Below are 7918 nucleotides of genomic sequence, written 5' to 3'. Positions count from 1 at the left end.
TCTGAAAAACACAGATGGAAAACACATGTTCAAATGATCATACAAGAGTATTATGGCATAGTCTGCCACAGAACAGCTCCTTTTCACACACATGCAAACAATGCACTTTAAAGGCATAGTCCACCTTTTGTAAAAATGCAATAAATGCACTTAAATTTTTTAAATAAAAAAATATGCATTTATTAAATTTTCTGCATTGAAGCCTCCGGAGCACTGCAACTGCTATTATTGCATCACAGCTGCAATGCAAGGCATCTGTATTGTTTGCATCCCAGCTCCAAGTCTGTCCAGTGGTACAGACCTACCCTTATAAAGCTTGAGGAATGGACGTCAATTATGCAATCATGGTGCCAGATGCTAATAGTAGTCTTTCAATTCACAGAGCCTAGCGAATAGATATGAGTATGGATGGCATAGCTGCTGGGCGAAGTCATGGACAGCTGTTCTAAAATCAAAAATCCAAAGGGGCGCAGTAGGGAAAAGCACCCTATGATTAAATTTAGTGTGTGTGAGGGAGTGGGAGGGGGAAGGTTTAGGGTGCAAAGTGACAATATTTAATATTACACCCTAAATATGGGTGTAACATGAAACATTGAAAAACAGCTTTATTAATAATACAATGATGGGGCAGTGTAAATAAAATGTACGATAACCTAGTGGAATTAAAATGTCACTAAACCCACATTATTAAAAAAACTAGTGCTTTTCTATGCTGAGCATTTCCTTCTTGATCACATCTGAGCAGCCCATGTGGCTATAGAGTCACACATGTGGGCGTAAATGACAGCCCATTCCCTCCCTCCCTCCTCCTCCATGGCCACTAACCACTTAAACACATCGGTGTGGGATAGTACATGTAGATTGATGGAGGCTTCACTCCGTTATTCTAAGCACATACACACAATAGGCACAGACTAAAGAGGCATGACATAGCCTGCAATTGGCAGAAATATGCCCTTACTATGTTATTGCAAAAAATAATAAAAAAAAAATATTTCAAATGTATATTTGCATGAGGAAATTTTTTTTGATATTATTTCTTTTTATTCTGTGTTTCAAATGCTGTTTTTTTATTATTATTTTGAGTGTGACCAGCAGCATTAGACGAGAAGCTCCTCCTGCTTTTGCTTCCCTGCAGGCAGGCTGAGAAACATCTGGGTCATATGAGAGCTGTATATCCATTATGAAAGAAAGTACTTGATTTTTTTTTATTAATATATTTACAGTGCCATTATCCATATACAGAAAAAGAAGGGATATTGTAAATTAACCAGTGTGTGTTTTTAGTATCATGTTAATTCCAACTAAATCACAGGGAAATGCAAAGAAGTGCTCTCAGATTCTGTTATATACTGTGATATTGATATTGATACGGATTGCTGTATAGAAACACTTTGAGGTTATTATAGGTGCACTATTACATCTTGCCTGTACTCCAGAAGATAACTTAGTAGCACTGCCCCCTTGAGGACTGCTGGATAATACACTTCCGGGTCCCCCTGGGTTACCGTTAGCAACATTGGCATCCACAGCAGAGTGACTTTCCTTGGCTCTGAAGTGCCACTCTGATCTGAGGTCTGAGAGTCTGCTGGTGGGGTCACAAGCAATTGGGATGGTGGGGGAGGGCAATTGAGCGGTTGCCAACCCCTGTGCTGGTCATTGAGAGAGGATGTTTTACACCCTTATTGCCCTCTTCATTTAAGTTACATTTAGGGGAATTAATTGCTTGTTATACAGCTGGTAAGAGAGAAGATTGGCTAAATGGGTTTGTGACACCTTCATCTACGCTTCACATGCCTGCATGGATGGGTAGATCACATTCGACTAGTTGTAGGCCCCTGCCTTATCCTTTTCTTTCCATACCTATTCTACCTATCCAGGGTACAGGCACACTTTGCTAATCTGAAATATCACTTGTTGACTATACTGCATTCTAACTCTTTTTAGAACATGCTTTAAATGTAAAAGCCTAAAGTTTTCCAACCTACGTAGCAAGGTGTCTTTTATGGTGAGCACTGGGTTAGTGTTTCAAAGAGGGATTTTAGTTTATATTTTGTTGTGTTGCAGATATACTGTATTTATTTTTAAGTAAATTAAGCTATTATAAGATGTTTTACACACCAGGGTCAACATACATATGCAGCCTTGAGCTAGGGCCAGCCTGTCCCACATGATCTTAATATTGCATGAGATATTTTAAAGATATCAAGGACACATCCTAGCGTGAAGAAGCTCTTAGAGAAATGAAATCAATGATAAATGATTGCTGTGCTTAACTATCTCAAAAAGATCCTGTCACCAGTGTAAACATGTTCTGGTAGAAGCACAGAAAAAAACAGTTATTTTAAATGCTTAGTCACAGTGTTTTTTCTTTGCAATAATTATTTTATTTTTGTCTGCAATGGGTCTTCGAATTGCAAGAAAATGTGACTACATCAGAAGAGCCAGTTCCCTGGCAATTCCCTCTCCTACCTTGCATACTATAATTATCTTCTCTTCTGGGAGTGTCTCTTTACTACACCTCCCTAGTATGTATCTACTGGACACAAGTGTCACTTGATTGATAGCTCTGAGTCTTCTGGTGTGGCTGACATCACATCCAAGATGGCAGCGCCCAGAAGCAGTCTTGGGACTTTTGTATTCTTATATAAAGGAGGCTTTCACAGGTAAATAACATGCATTAAGCACTATATATACACTGCTCAAAAAAATGAAAGGAACACTTTGAAAACACAACGGATGGTGTCCTGTGGTAATTCCTCCCCAATCTGGACCAGGGTATCACTGAGCTCCTAAACAGACTGAGGTGCAACCTGGCAGCGTCGGATTAACCGAAACATAATGTCCCAAAGGCGTTCTATTGCATTTAGGTCAGGCGAGAGTGGGGCCATTCAATGGTATCAATTCCTTCATCCTCCAGGAACTGGCTGCATACTCTCGCAACATGAGGCCAGGCATTGTCATGCACCAGGACCCACTGCACCAGTGTAGGCTCTGACAATGGGTCCAAGGATTTCATCCCGATACCTAATGGCAGTCAGGGTGTAATTGTCTAGCCTGTAGAGTTCTGAGTGCAAAAAAACAAAAATAAAATGGTTCATAAGGTCCTAGAAACCATCTGCAAACCATGGATGTTGAAGATGGTACTTCCTAGATTGATATAGGAAGTTTCAATTTCAGCTTTTCTGTTGGATTTCCTGCTTAAGGCAGAACGCTGATTCTTTGATTAATAGCCGCCTGTCATTCTCCCTGATCTAACTGCAGAGATCATACGATCCTGCTATGTAGGATCGTATGTCTCTTTGGTTACATCACTAGCCACACCCCTTTACAGTTAGAAGCATGCCCCTAGGGACACACTTAACCCCTGCATCACCAATAAAGTTAACCCCTTCTCTGCCAGTGTCATTTTTACAGTAACAGTGCATATGTATAGCACTGATTACTGTAGTAATGTCACTGGTACCCCCAAAAGTGTCAAAAATGTCAGTCAAGGGTCCAGTCTGTCCTCCCCAATGTCGCAGTCCTGCAAAAAAAAAAACGCAGATCACCGCCATTACTCGTTAAAAAAAAAAAAGATGACAAAAATCTTTCCCTTAGTTAGTAAACGCAATAACTTTTGCACAAACCAATCAAAATACGCTTATTGCAAATTTTTTTTTACCAAACTTATGCAGCAAAAAACAAATTGGCCTAAAATGTTAAAAAAATTTGATTTTTACATTTCTTTGGGGGGAAATTCATATAAAAAATGTGAAAAATATTTTTTCAAAATTGTCGCTTTTTTTGTTTATAGCGCAAAAAGTAAAAATCGCACAGGTGATCAGATACCACCAAAAGAAAGCTCTGTTTGTGGGGAAAAAAGGACGTCAATTTCATTTGGGTACAGTGTCGCACGCCCGTGCAATTGTCTGTTAAAATCACGCAGTGCCGAATCGCAAAATAGGGCCTGGTCTTTAGGCAGCCAAATCCTCCGGGGCTTAAGTGGTTAAATTAAACAGCAGAGGCGAAGCTGCAAAGTATGAAGGGAATCCAAAAATTTCTGGATAGAGATGACCATCAGAAAGGCAAAACTCATAAACTGAAAGGAGATTTTCATGTAAGCGTATACTGGATTGTCAAATATAACTAATATTTGTGTTATTACAATGCTGATGTTATTAAATGAAAGTATATGCTGCGACTATAGATTTCCTTTAAATGAACATATAATTTTATGGGAATATTTTGCTTAATTTAGGCCCCTATCACACAGGGCAGAATCTGTCCAAGTGGATGTGCCTGCTCAGCAGGGGATCTCTCAGCTGATGCCCACTGAGCAGGCAGATGACAGGTCTGTGTCAGCTCCGCTATGCAGACATGGACATAGCCCACTGCTCTCTATGGGGCGGTTGGATGGAAATGCACTACATGTCTATTTCCATCCGATTGTCATCTGATCCGCCGAACGGATGGCGAATGCATCCCCATCCATCTGTCTTAAGTGGATTTTATCAGATTGGATAGAGAACAAATGGTGGTCCAATTGGGTCCACCTGAAAAATGGACAGGCGGACCCAATTGGTCCACTGGTGTGAAAGGGGCCTCAATAGTCTTGCAACAGGGTTTCTTTAATCACAATTCAGACTCAAAGGTATATAGGTAGAATAGGGAGACAACAAAATAACACGTTTTACCTAAAAAAAGAATTTAGGGTTAATGGTAACACAAAAACTCTGCAGTGACTAAGTAATTTATCTTTCTTAACACTGTAAATACATCTATAAGTAAAACAGACAAGCCCTTAATAAAACGTGACAATACATATGTGACACTAATGTTTTTTTTTTTAAATTAACGAATACTAAGAGCAACAGAAGCAGTCTTATAGTAATCAGACACACTGGCTAATGATTATCATTTCACTGCTGCTACTGCCCAGGCTATTGAAAATCCACTGGTTGCAGAACATACACTGATCATCTACAGGAAATGTGAACTAAAAATAAAATAGTATGTTCTAGTACAAAAACAAATAAAAAAAAAAAAAAAAAAAAAAATTTTAGATGGCAATACCCATAAAGAATTTTTTTTTTTTTTTTTTTTTAATATGCCCTTGAAAGAAATGTGCCACTATAAAAATAAAAACACGGCAGTAAAAAAAAGATTTATAAGATATGACAATATACATCATAATTTTTCTGATAGTTTGACCTTCCTAATTTCTACGTAGAATAAAGCGGGATGGCGTTTTCCACAAAACTATTTCCCAGAGGAATAGTATGCTAGGAAATTTATTAACTCTATATCCAGAGGCTGAAACAGGTTTGCCTATGTAAATGTCAAAAGACCCAGGAAAGGGTCACACATCTGGTTTTAGGCAAATTTACATTCACATACATTCACATACTAATTCTTGTAGCTGCCCAGAGACAAATTTAATGATCTTTTCAGATAGCCTTGTCATAAACTAAACTCTTCTGCTGAACGTAGAAGAGGAAATCCCTCAACATAAAATTGCACTTTAAGTTTCACCTGGAGACAGTGATGTATCTTTGTTTCACTTCAGGGGGGTGGTAAAATGTCTGTCATATGTTATAATAAAATACAGGAGTATTTATTTACATGTCATTATGGAAATAGTATAAATTCAGGAATGTCCAGTCTTCGATCGGCATTAAGATTGTATAACAAAATGAGTGGACACAGGACACATGTTCAATGTATAAAAAGAGATACAGTGGGGAAAATAATTATTTGATACCCTGCAGATTTTGTAAGTTTGCCCACTTACAAACAAATGAAGGGTCTATAATTTTTTATCATAGGTGTATTTTAAATTATAAAGACTGAAAATCAACCAAAAAAAATAGAAAAAAAATGATACAATTGTTTTAAATTTAGTTGCAGTTCAGTGAGTAAAATAAGTATCTGATCCCCAAGCAAAACAAGACTTAGTACTTAGTGGAGAAACCCGTGTTGGCACAGAGGTAAGACGTTTCTTGCAGTTGGTGATCAGATTTGCACACATCTCAGGAAGGATTTAGGTCTACTCTTCTTTACAGATCTTCTCTAAATCTTTAAGGTTTCTTGGCTGTCGCTTGGCAACTTAAAATTTCAGCTCTCTTCATACATTTTCTATAGAATTAAGGTCTAGAGCCTGGCTAGGTCATTCCATGACCTTATTGTGCTTCTTCTTGAACCATTCCTTTGTTGCTTTGGTTGTATGTTTTTGATCATTGTCATGCAGAAAGACCCACCCATCTTCCGTGTTCTGAGGGAACAAGTTTCTCATCCAAGATTTTACAATACATGGCCCCGTTCATTGGCCCATCAATACGGCAAAGTCGGCCCTGTACATTTAGCAGAGAAACCGCTCCAAAGTATAATGTTTACACCTCTGTGCTTGACTGTAGGGATGGTGTTCTTAGGAGGAAGAAAAATGCTGACTTTGACCCCAAAAACACCATCCCTACATTCAAGCACAGAGGTGGAAACATGTTGCTTTGGAGCGGTTTCTATGCTAAAGGTACAGACCGACTTTGCCACATTGAAGGGCCAATGAACGGGGCCATGTATTGTAAAATCTTGGATGAGAACCTTCTTCCCTCAGCCAGAACACTGAAGATGGGTTGTGGATGGGTCTTCCAGCATGACAATGACCCAAAACATATCGCCAAGGCAACAAAGGAGTGGCTCAAAAAGATGCACATTAAGGTCATTGAGTAGCCTAGCCAGTCTACAGACCTTAATCTTATAGAAAATCTATGGAGGGATCATAAACTTCCAGTTGCCAAGAGACAGCCAATGTCTCTATTTAAACATAGCAGGCGGATCTTCTTTCAGGCAGGCACAATGAGATTGTGTGTCTCAGGTAAGCTGAAACACTGATCTCTGTGTGCCTTTTTACAGAGTCCCCCCCCCCCCCCAGTTAGTAAGCACAAATAGGCTCACACCTAACCCCTTGATCACCCCCAGTATTAACCCCTTCCCTGGCAGTGTCATTTATACAGTAACAGTGCATATTATTTAGCACTGATCACTGTTATCGTTTCACTGGTCCCCAAATAGTGTCACGTACTGTCAGATTTTGTCTGCCGCAATGTCGCAGTCCTGCTAAAAATCACTGATCGCCACCATTACTAAACAAAACAACAAAAAAAAGTCCAAAAATCTATCCCATAGTTTGTAAACGCTATAACTTTTGCGCAAACCATTTAACATACGCTTTTTGGGATTTTTTTTACCAAAAATATGTAGCAGAATACAAATTGGCCTAAACTGATAAAACAATTAGATTTTTTACATTTTTTTACTGGGAATGTTTTATAGCAGAAAGTAAAAAATAGTGTTTTTTTTCTTCAAAATCGTCGCACTTTTTTGTTTATAGCGCAAAATCTAAAAATCGCAGCGGTGATCAAATACCACCAAAAGAAAGCTCTATTTGTGGGGAAAAAAGACATCAATTGTATTTGGGTACAGTGTCATGCGACCACGCAATTGTTAAAGTAACGCAGAATTGCAAAAAATGGCCTGGTCATTAAGGGGGAAAAATCTTCTGGAGCTGAAGTGGTTAATGGCCAGTGGGGTCAAATCAACATCCATTTTCAACTGAGAACGAATAAACTAATTTCTAATAGTGAATGTGTTTTTTGTTCAGCAAAGCTTATTCATTCCAAAACCGAATATTAAAGCAATCATTTTCTGAAGTACTTTTAAAAGACATGTAAATATAAGAGACCAGAGATAGAATACCCCAATCTCTGGTTCCAAGCTTTTCAGAAATGTCCTGGTTGCCTTCTAAAACCACATACCCGATGACTGATGGAGGATTCCTGGTTACTCGAAGAGGGGTCTTCACAAAATAAAGTGTATGTGTAGCCAAACATTTTTTATTTTTTTTTGCTTGGGATGAAGTCTGGAAGGGTTTTAAATCCCT

Source organism: Pelophylax lessonae, assembly GCF_965119305.1.
Source record: "Pelophylax lessonae genome assembly, chromosome: 1".
NCBI lineage: Eukaryota > Metazoa > Chordata > Amphibia > Anura > Ranidae > Pelophylax > Pelophylax lessonae.
This window is presented reverse-complemented; position numbering follows the sequence as displayed.